This window comes from Lolium rigidum, chromosome 6, assembly GCF_022539505.1.
Source record: "Lolium rigidum isolate FL_2022 chromosome 6, APGP_CSIRO_Lrig_0.1, whole genome shotgun sequence".
NCBI lineage: Eukaryota > Viridiplantae > Streptophyta > Magnoliopsida > Poales > Poaceae > Lolium > Lolium rigidum.
In genome coordinates this window covers 304,988,535-305,000,533 of record NC_061513.1, presented here as the reverse complement: position 1 = coordinate 305,000,533, position 11,999 = coordinate 304,988,535, and the positions used below count along the sequence as shown (strand labels likewise).

General features: G+C 43.0%; 1 pseudogene; it reads right to left on the bottom strand.

Annotated features, from left to right (window-relative positions):
• Positions 1-4,183: 4,183 nt before the first annotated feature.
• On the bottom strand, positions 4,184-6,412 carry LOC124668064 (annotated as a pseudogene).
• Between the last annotated feature and the right edge of the window lie 5,587 nt (positions 6,413-11,999).

Here is an 11,999-nt window from a genome sequence, read left to right as displayed (position 1 = left end):
TATGTTCTTCAGAGAACAGGTGATGTACTAACGACAGGTCCTGAATTACACACTTGTAAATTTTGAGGGATTTCTTTTCTTTGTAAGCATTCTTGACCCCCTGTTGATTCTTAGTACTTAATTTACTGCAGCATGTCTTAGGCTCACGATTTCAAACTAAGAACCATTTTTGCTGATGTAGGCATTGCTCAGCCTTTGTTTCTGTTCCATAGTACTACTTCCACCTTATGATGTTAAAGTTAATTATGACTATGTCTAAACCGTTTTCTTGGTAGAGATAGGCTTATATCATTTATCACGGAGACTCTGGCTCATCACTGTTTCATCGCCTTCTTTACTTATCCATTTCTAATTTCGACTCAAAGAAGTGAGGAAATTGTAGGGGATTACTGTCAGGGATTATAAATATATATCTATATTACAAAATCTGGATCATACATTCTTTGCCCGCTCTTCTCTTCTGTTATGCTTATTTCTTCCTTGACCTGGTTTCCATCCGTATCATCATAGTTCATCATATTTCACCCCACTAGCTTTCAAGATGCATGTTGTTGTTTCTTTCTAATTAGATTTGTTACTGCTTCCTTTCATGATATTTTCTTTTGTCTGACTCAGGGCTCATTGGTTGGTGCCATGAGCCCATGAGCTTCCAGGTAAATTGATCTACCTATAGGATGTTATTGATGGCAGTGTGATTTCTTGCCTAAACCATGAAACCATCAGAAGCAGCGAGAGATAACGGTAAAACATAGCAGAAATACCCAATGTATATTTCTTCCGAAAGATACAACACTATTTGTAGAATGGATCTGTGCTCCCGCATCAGTAATTGTAAAACTTGCTTTTCATCTTGCAAAGCATGCGAAGTCACGGGCATAGCTAACAAAAACAAGTGCGATCATCGACTTAATATGACAAGTAACTTTTACAATCAATATTGATTGCCATTTCCCTGTGAGTTGGCTTTTGGAGGTTAGCTAGTCCCTGTGAGTTGTTAGCTTTTGGAGGTTAGCTACTAGCGTTCCTTTGAGCTGTTGGATTTTGGAAGTTGGCTGCACGCTTTATTAAAACTGAGAGAAATGATCGTTGCGGTCCTGGTAGCTGATTACCTAATTAGAATTAGTGGTTCTTCTTTTTGCTAGCGAATTAAAATGGTACATAATGATGCACTGGTTAGTTTTCTAGCTGATTACTCTAATGTTAATGGTCTATTAGTACATTCAGATATGCAACAAAAGCTATTGTGTTTCTGCCATGTTTAAACAAGTGACTATTTCTGCAGCTCGAGGTTCTGAGCAGGATACGCCATCCACACCTGTTGATGCTCCTCGGAGCCTGCCCGGACAGGGGCTTGGTGTCTGTGAAGTCTGACACATACTCTTTTGGCATGGTGATCCTTCAGCTGCTGACGGCAAGGCCACCTTGAATACTTGTATGAACACCTTATGTGAAAATGCAGTTACAATTCTTACTGTGAACATCTTATGTCAATTTCTATTACACTTACTGTGTGAATTGCTACTGCCTAGGATGTAAATGTACTACTAAAATGCATAACTACCAACACAACTGGTTATAGGAATTTTCAAAGTGCGGCTAAAAAACACATGGTATATTTAGTGCGGCCAAAGATATAGGGGCATTTATAGAAGTAACTCTAAAAATATATAGATGCACTATGCCAAAGTGCCTCTAAATATCTTTAGAGGCACTATGCCAAAGTGCCTCTAAATATATTTAAGGGCACTATGTCAAAGTGCGTCTAAAGATATTTAGAGGCACTATGCAAATTACCTCTAAAAATATATAGGGGCACTATGCCAAAGTGCCTCTAAGATATATAGAGTCACTATGCCAAAGTGCATCTAGCATTATTGTAGTTTTTCTTTATTTCATCTATAACACAAAAATCAGGAAAGAGAGATGTACAGACATTGCCAATCTACAGTATACCTGATGATGGGGATGAAACCTGGTCCTTTTGTAACTTAAAAAAACAGGTCAGAAAATTATCAAACAAATATTTATAGTCTCTTCCGATGGTTTACAAAATGAGTTCAAACAAAAATTAAGACCAAATATCATCTTCTCTGGAAATATTACATGGATATGCTCCCATCTGCCATTGATTCTAAAACTATATGCAATTGGTTCATGTCATGAAATAAGCCAGGGTACACATGTATCACTATATTTTATATCCATTTATTTTCTGCTAAAAATACATGTTTGGGTTGCAAAATTGTTTAGAAGGCAGTGGTTGGTAAAGCAGTCTGTCAAGTGGAAATGTGTGTCCTTATAAAAAACAGTTTCCATCTTCAACTTGTTGCTTTAAATGGTATTCTATGTTTCCAAAATACTCAGGTTTACCACTGATTTGTGATAATCACAGATAATTGCTGAAGGTGCTAGGAGGACATTCCACCCTGATGACAAACTGCCACCATGGTGTGAAGAACTGGAGTGCTATAACTGTCCGCTCGATATTCTCGCCATCTGGAATCGTGGCCCATTGGTCCAGTGAATTTTATGTGCAACCTTTGTCAGCTTCCTACTGATAGTTGAAAGATATTTTGCTTAATTATACTGCACCAGCATTACTTCCTCCATATTGTTCACCAATAGTTGAATCATGCTCATAGATCCATGTCCCATGCAACTCAACTATGGCATGTTTCTCATAGTTGGAAATGGCTCATCCAACAAAAGACAAACTTCCATTTAATGTACCGAAGTGCAAGCTTGCTGGATGTTTTCATGCAGATATGCATAGTTGTTTTTTTCTTCTGAGTCTGCTTTGTAATTCGCTAGCTGTGGATTGTGTGATATTATTGTGGCTTTTTAAGTGACAGAGTTGTGCAAGGAGTGAGATTTCTGGGACTACTTTGTCAAAATAAATCGTGTGAGTGCCCAGTTTCTTGCCTTCTTTATGGATACTCCCGGACATAAATCAGTTTATCCACAACCCCAGGCATGAAACATGTGAAGTTTTGATCAGTAGATAATACCATAGTGTGCACCAAGGTGATCCCGTTGTCCGAAGAAAATGGTACTTGATGTACTTAGGCAAGCAATTGAGTTCATAGAAGAAATCTGTGGTGTAAGAAAAATATGTATCTCTTAGTGATAGTATGTGTTGATGAGATGTGAAAATGAAACTGTTTATCACTATTGTCACGAAAGGTTGTCGAGATAATTGGCTATTTGAACAATGGACCACATTGCAACCATACTGATTTGGATGTCAAAGATATCACGCATTACCGCTTTTATCGGATATCAATTGAACTGAATTCATATCATAATGTTTTAGGAATACCATATAATTATTTCTTATACACCTGAATTTTCTATTGCGATGTATTGACATGTGGTGTGAGAAAGTTAACTTGATAGACCGTAGCAACGCACGGGTATTCAACTAGTAGTATATAATAGATTAGTGTGATTTCTAATATGGAATGTGGAGCCTACCTCAGAGTCTCCAACTAGTAAATGTCTTTTTTTTATGCTGATTGTGATTAAAATTAAAATTATTTATGATGCCACAAATACTCTCTGACTCTCTCGATTCTTTTGTAAAAATATCAATGAATTTGTATTTTTTACATCTGATATATAGAAAAGTATTCTTATTACTCATGTGCACGGGTTTGTATTATATTTGACATAGATTTATTGAAATTTCTTCCAAAGTATCAGTTCATGACAGTGTCAAACAGAAGAAACTTTTTTCGATAAAGAAACAAAAGAAACTAAAAAGCCACAAATAAAAAAAGGTAATCAGTAAAATTCATGATATCATGTTGATGTACAAATTGACATGTAAAAATATTGTAAGGGAACAAATTCACACAGGTAGTGTTCTTGCCAAAATATTGTAAGAGAACAAATTCTTGGAACTGTCGGCGTGAGCCAAATTTCAAAAATCTGACTGTGTTATCACTTATCTGCAACATCTTTAGAAATCTGGATGCATAGCAATGGTTACATCAGTTAAAGTTCATCCAAGGTACAACCTCACCTGCAAGTTGCAGCAATCTCTAACAGAAAACAAAAGGAACTCTCGTTGATCCGAGGATCCTCAACTACTAGACATCACATTATTCGTCCAACCAAAACTAACGTAACAAACCGCACACAAGCAAACCATCTCCTATCTAGGATGATCGATCCTCTTGATTTATTCATCCCTTTTGATCACCTTTCGGAACCACCTCGTGGAGTCCTTTGGGTAGCGGGTGAAGGTTTTGCGGTCGACGTAGACGATCCCAAACTTGGAGGTGAACCCCATCCGCCACTCGAAGTTGTCGAGCAACGACCAGGCGAAGTACCCTGTGACCCTGGCACCGTCGTCGGTGGCGCGCTTCAGCTCGTGGAGGTACTGGTCGAAGTAGTCAATCCTGAAAGTGTCGTACAGCGCGTGAGGGAGCGTGTCGCTGCCCGCCTGGTCGATGCCTGCAACCAAATTAAAGAAGTCCCCCATGTCAGATCTATTTGCGCATCGAGATTAGTGTATGGTGGTGATGCTACTCGTGGTTTACCATTTTCGCCGATGATCATGAGGGGGTTCCTGTACTTGTCCTTGACGTGGATCACGGCTTTGTAGAAGCCCCAAGGAACGACGTAGAGCCATTTTGAGTGTGCCTGAGTATATATATGCATGTGTTCTTCAGATATCACAAGTTGTTGCATCATTTGCAGATTTGACAATTCTCAAAAATGACCGTTACCTGCTTTCCGATTGGCACGCCGTTGCGCTCATCTGAAAAGCCAGATATACAAGAGGATGATCAAACGTGTTAGACAGACTGAGTTATAAAGGATCAAATATGATGCACTTTCTTCTGACTGATGGAGCGCGCTGTGTGCGTGCAGTTTGAGTTAAGCGTGTACGTACATACGAGCTGGGCATGCCAGTCATTGGCATAGCTCATGTGCGTGAGGTTCTCATGGTTCTTGACGTAGTAGGTGGTGTAGTGGTTGATCCCGACTACATCCGCGGATCCTTGCACCAGCCGGGTCTGCTCCTCGGTGAAGTTGGGCAGCCTGTCCCCGACGAACTTCTGCATCGTCTCTGGGTAGTGGCCGTAGGTGATGGGGTGCATGAACCTGGGATAGGGAGATTCAGTTTAGTTTCAGACTTTCAGTCAAGTTCAGCTGTCGTCGACGATCGCTGGTGGGGATGGTCCTTACCAGCCAAGGGTGAACTCTCTTGCCCTGTGCGCGGCGAACTCGTCCTCGGTCGTGTAGGTGAGCGGCTCGTACCAGACGAAGTCGAGGAGGATGCCGATCTTGCCTTGCTGCGCGTGAATGTACTTGTCGCGGTATATCTTGACGGCGGCGGCGTGGGCGAGGAGGAGGTGGTGGCCGGCGATGTAGGGCTCGGTGGCGGAGTTTCCCCGAAGCGGCATCCGGAGCACCTGCCGGGGGCGAAGAAGCCGTCGCCGTAGCCGTGGGAGGCCATCATCCGGGGCTCGTTGATGGTGAACCAGTTCTTCACCCGGTCGCCGTACGTCTTGAAGCAGAAGTCGGCGAAGGCAGCAAAGTCCGGCACCACCCTGGGGCTGAGCCAGCCGTTGTACTGGTTGTTGAGGACCTCGGGCAGGTCGTAGTGGTAGAGAACGACGTATGGAGTGATCTCTGTTGAGTGGCAAATGTTATATATATATATACAGACAGACCGAAAATGATTCAGAAAAATGTACTCAGGGATGAATCCTCGTACTGTTGGCAAGCATGTAGTCGATGAGCCTGTGGTAGTAATCCACACCATCTTTGTTGTACCTCCCGATCCCACCTGCATTTCACATATTTTCAGCAGAGATTCAGAAGAAGAGGCCCGACGTACTGGGCAATCACTGGTCAGTGTGTTTTGAGAGGCGGACGTACTGGGGAAGATGCGCGACCAGGAGATGGAGAAGCGGTACGCATCGAAGCCCACCCTCACCATGTTGTCCACGTCGTCCTGCCATCACAAAACCCAAACAGATCATCAAAAAACAGAGATCAGTTTGCGAGAATCGTCTTAATTAATGGGTTTCATTTTTCGTCGATCACTGACCATGTAGCGGTGGTACTCGTCGACGGTCACGTTGGCGGTTGCGTTGTCAGGAGTAGCACCTACGATGACACGAGAACACACATTCAGAAGCCAGTTCACAAGACGTCTACGATTTCATGTCATCATATGATATTGAGTTGTGAGTATCAGACCTGGGAATTTCAGGAAGGTGTCCCAGATGCAGGGCCCTCGGCCGTACTTGAGGGCGTTGCCCTCCACCTGGTAAGCGGAGGAGGCGGTGCCGAAGACGAAGTCCTTCGGGAAGCTGTCCCGGCTGAGGTCGGTGTCCCTGCCGTGAGCCACGAGCGCCGCCATGGAGAGGAAGACGAGCGCGCGGAGGAGCTCCATGTTGGAGATCAGAGCCGTAATGGCGAGTGCGCAGTACTGTAGGTCAGTGGTGTTTGATCTGGGCGGCTATCTATATATAGAGAGAGTGGAGAAAAGGATCTGGAGCAGCATGCAAGCCGCGCCGCTGTTTTCTGGCACAAACGGCGGCACACCGAGGGACTGTTTCTTTCTTACTTGCATACGCGGCTAGCTCCAGGCGTGCATCCTCAAATTGTGGAGCGATCACTGGACGCATGCGGATGCAAAAACCGATCCGATCGAGAAGAAGAAGCAGTCTCCGGATGATGGGGCGCGGGGTCCTGCTGCCGTGCTAAGCTCTCTCCATCTCTCCTAAGATCTTGTTTGGTGTCAATCTCCACAAAATTTCATCCCATTGGGGATTGATGAAAAGAGACTAAAATTTGGGAAAAAGCAGGGATTAAACTTGCACATACTCTACCACCAAACATGTATTAAAATAAGTGGAAATTTGAAATTTGGTGTGAATTATCCCCACTAAAACTCTAGTGCCAAACAAGGCCTAACTCGGCATCGAAACGATAGTAAGATACTCCATAGAGTATCTCCACTTGGCCCTAAAGCCCCTCCAAACGCCTAGTTTTTTCGCGAAACGTACAAGTTTTGCGTTTTAATTTATTGTATAAAATCGAGTTTAAATTACAAGCATAAGAAAACTCTGAAACAACAACATTACACACCCAACATTCAAAACAAGACTATAACAAAATGGCCGAAATCTGGGCATGCTTCTCCAAGACGCCATAGAGTGAGCTCCACTACTAAACATAACCCTTGCCAATGAAAGTCGGTGTGATTTTGTTGTTAACGCTGTTATATTGTGATCGAAATTCGATAAGAAGGCTAACGAGGGAACGACGGATCGTCATCACCTCCGATTTATACCTCTTGTAAGCTTCCGGTCAAGGTTTATCATATTATAAGATAATCAACGATGTTTGTAAACACTCTCGATATAGTTAAGTTTTGTTGGCTGGTGCCCATAGGTGGTTACCTCTATTTGTTGCAGAGGGTTTTCCATATTAAAATCTAGTGTCCCCTTCGTGTGTTCTTGTTTCGTTCTTTGTTATTTGCTTGTCGAGTTTACAACAAGTGGTATAAATTTTTTGTTTTAAATCTAGGGTTTGCAACAGTTTTCCTTGAAGTTTGATCTACCGCATTTGGACTACACTACAAGATTTTCCTGCGGCAAATGAAGATGAGGGCGATTCTCTCCCAAACTTCTGATAAGCACTCAAAGTATTTGGAAATTCCGATGCAAAGACCGATGAGGAAAAGCAGAAGGACCGTATAGCTTCGTGTTTGGTTCAACTTCATCTATCCGATAATATTTTGCAGGAAATGTTGCTAGAGAAAACCGAGCGGCTTTGTGGCTGAAACTAGGCTCGACATCTATGTCTAAACATCTAACTAGTAAGATGCACATTAAGATGAAGTTGCTTTCTCATAAGTTGTAAGAAGGTGTGTCTGTGATGAATCACCTATCGATATTTAAAGAGATCGTTTCTGATTTGTTTTCCATGGAGGTAAAGTATGAAGATGAAGATCTCGCTCTTCTTCTGTTAGTCTCATTGCCTCATTCCATTATGTATTTCCGACACACCATATTATTAAGTCGTGATGAAAAAAAACCCTTGCTGAAGTTTATGAGTCCCTCCAGCAATGGGAAAAGATAAAAACTTTGGTGCATGCAGTGGGTTCATCATCAAAGGCAGAAGCACTGCAGGTTCGAGACAGGACTGAGTACAATAACAACAGAGATAAGAGAAAGACTGACAGATATCACCCAAAGTCCAACGGACGAGACGAGTTCTACATGTACATGTATTGTAAAAAAAAAATTGCAATATTGATGATTGTTGGAAGATGTGGAATAAGGAGAAAAGAAGGTACTTACAAACCAAAAACTAAATCTTATGGTATTGGTAAGGCTTCTGTTGTTTCTAGTGATAATTCTGATGATGATTGCCTAGATGTGTTTGGTGGTTGTGTTTCTAGTAATGATGAGGGGATACTTGATTCTGCATGTTTGTTTCATATTTGTTGTAACAAGGATTTTTTAGGATCTTATGAGTTTATGCAGAGTGAAGATGTTGAACAACCAATGTGGGATAGTGGGTATTGGCTCCGTTCAGACCAGGATGCATTATTGCATGATACACATGCTGTCTGAGGTGACGCCCATACCTGGCATGGTCCGAAATTTGATCTCACTCAGCACCCTTGATGTTGAGGGGTATAAGCACTCCGTTTTACGCACAGTTTTGAGTGTATCGGAAGTTTCTCGCATGCACATGATAGGTGATATGAATTCTGCAAAGTTATATGTTCTTAGAGGTGGAACTTTGACTACTAATGTTATTCATGATGAACTTAGTAAAATTAATATGTGGCATATACGTCTTGGACATATGAGTGAACATGCATGGTATGGCATAATTGCACAAGAGAGAGCTGCTAGATGGTTGTAATTTGAGTAAGTTGGTGTTTTATGAGCACCACATTTTTGGTAAGCATAAAATGAGTTAAATTTAATGCTTCCATTCATACCATTAAAGTGATTTCATATTATGTGCACACTGATGTGTGGGGACCTTCCCCCAAGACTTTCCTTGGTGGTGCTAATTACATGCTTACTATCATCGATGATTACTCTAGAAAAACGTGTGGCATTTTTTTCTGAAACATAAATCTGAAGTGTTCGATGCTTTTAGAAAGTGAAAAGTTATGGCAGAGAAGAAAATTGATAAGAAGGTTAAATTGCTTCGTACTGGAAATGGCATGTAATTTTATTGTAGTGCTTTTCATGATTATTGTAGCGAGGAAGACATTTTCACATGCCAAACCCTCCCATACACTTCTCAACAGAATGGTGGGAAGAAATGATGAATATAACATCACCTCCAAGGATCATTGCATAATGTCCAATGCAGGTATGAGAAAACGTTTTTGGTATGAAGCAGCCTCCACCGCCTGTTAATTGATAAACATGTCACCTTACATTCCGCTTGAGAAGAAAACTCCCATTAAGGTATGGTTTGGTCCACCTGCTCATTATTCACAGTTAAGAGTTTCGGTTATTATGCTTATGGACACGTTGATAATGGAAAGTTAGAGCCTACAGCTGTTAAGTGTGCATTCCTTGGTTATGGTTTAGTAGTTAAGGCGTTTAAGTTATGGAATCCTCAAACTAAAAGGATCTGATGAGCATGAATGTTGTTTTTAATGAGACGGTAATGTATCATGATATTTCATCAACATATGTTTCAGATGTTTTTGATGATGAGCAACAGAAGATTAGTATGCATGTGGAGCACATGGAGGAGAAAGTAAATGAAGTTGTAGAAAATGATAACACAGTTGTTCAACAATCATCACCTAATTTGTAGCAAATAACCCGTGTACCGTTGGGGTGCCAGAGAGGAGACTTTGACCTATAGCCTTGGAGAAACCGTCTTTGCGGTGAAGGTCCTGCCGAACTGTCCTCGCCCAGCTCCTTGTTGGTGTGTTCATATGACATCTGAAAGAGTTGGGCGGCTGTGACCGGCTCTGGAGAGAGAATCAGATCTTCCACTATCTGTCGGTTGGTGGTCCCTGCCGCGAAAGTGCTCACCACCAGCATTTCACTGACCTTTGGAAGTTGGAGGTAGAGGTCGATGAAGCACTGCGTGAAGGAACGTAGCGGCTCCCCTGGGCGCTACTTCAGAACCTGGAGATCCCACAGCGCAGGCGGTGCGAGGTGTGCTCTGGTTGCTCCGTTGAGGTGGATACTTTCTTCCTTTTGCTGCCTGGGTGACATAGGCATCCCCAATGGACCTGCCAAAGATGGTACCCGGAGTTTACTGAAGGCCCACGAGTCGAAGATTGTGAAGTTTGGAAGCCCAAATTAGTACCAAGGAAAGTTAGAGTTGTAATAGGAAATATAGACTTGTAATTTTACAGGACGGGTTGGAAACCCTCCCGGACTCTGTAACTTGTGTATTACGAAATCCCTCGGCTCCGCCTTCTATATAAGGGGGAGTCGAGGGACAAAGAGAGGATCGACTCATTGTTTCACGCAACCCTACTTTTCATAATCATCGAGTACTTTTCGGCTGAAACCTTCGAGATCTACTTGCCCTCTACTTCCGACTAAAACCCTAGTCTACAATACGTAGGCATTGATAAGTTAATCCCTTGTCAATTGGCACCGTCTGTGAGGATTAGACGCGACAAGGAGCTGATCTCGATGGCACGTTCAAGATCGTCGACTTCGTCAACTGCAAGCAACGCGATGGACAGAGGTAAACAGATCGAAACTGGTCTAGTCGATTTTGTTCCTCACCCGCCCTCCCGTTTGGATGCATATGCCTATCTGGAGGAGCCCATGGAGATGACGTTCGGAAAGTTCCACTTCCGCGTCGAGAAGGAAGGATTATATCGTCTCGAAATTCCGATCTCGTCGGGATTATCAGCGGTCGATCCCGATTTTTCGGATTCAACATCGTCAACCGAGTCAGGCGACGAGGAGATTTCATCTCCACGCTTCATCAGCACTATGGCAAGTGAAAAACTCGCCAAGATCTTCAGCGACATGTCTTTCTAGTCATCTGCGGAATCCGATATAAGCGATGACTCGAGCAACATCGACAACTTCAACTTCATCGATAGATCCACTATTGTTGGAGAGGTCTTCACCAATCTCTATGATGGTGTCACTAAACCCGACAAAGTTCAGAATCCAAAATATCATCAGATCTATGCAATTGGAGAACCAAGTCGTCCACAGGAGGAAACATCAGAGAACTTCGACGATGCGGGAAATCCGTATGTCGATCCTGCAGATCTCACGCGAGGTTTAGGAACAAAATATATCGGACCGGGAACACGAGAGATGGTGCGATTTCCGCAGGCAGTATGGGATCGAGTCGCAAGAGCTATTGATGGTACAGAGCCAATGACCATAACAGCGACACCTGAGGAGTTACAATTGTATCAATATAGGCTTGCACGTACCAGGTGGGATCTTGAGAAACAGAAAATCGAGCTGGATAGGAGGCAGGAAGCAGCTTCTGCGTCAAGCAGGCGAAGAGCAAACTTGAGTCAACAATCTGGCACTTCAGGAGATAGTCACAGAGCAGCTCGAAATAGAGCGAGATCTCGGCTGCAAAATATAACTGAGGCAGATAGGGAAAATCTGGTCCAAAACCTTGACATGTCCTTTATGTCGATAGACACGAGGGGGAACATTATCCCCAAAACACCAGAAGCTGCGTACATGGCGACGCAAGCCTTCATCCTCGCATCCAAGCCACCTCCCGGAGATCCAAGAGAAGCACTGTACATTATGGCCATGGCGGGAGTTGGAGCCATGGGAACGGCGTTTATAAATTCGCCTCCCGAAGGATCAGCAAGGTAAAATAGTCCACGACCTACTGCAGCAGCACCAGGTCCCGAGAGAACAAGTGGAGCAAGAGATACAGCAACTCAAGCACGGATAGACAGAGCACGACAAAATAGAAGGGAACATCGGCATTCCCCAGAAATGGATGAAGAGGATATGTGTGGGTTACCGTGCTTTACAAGGAGG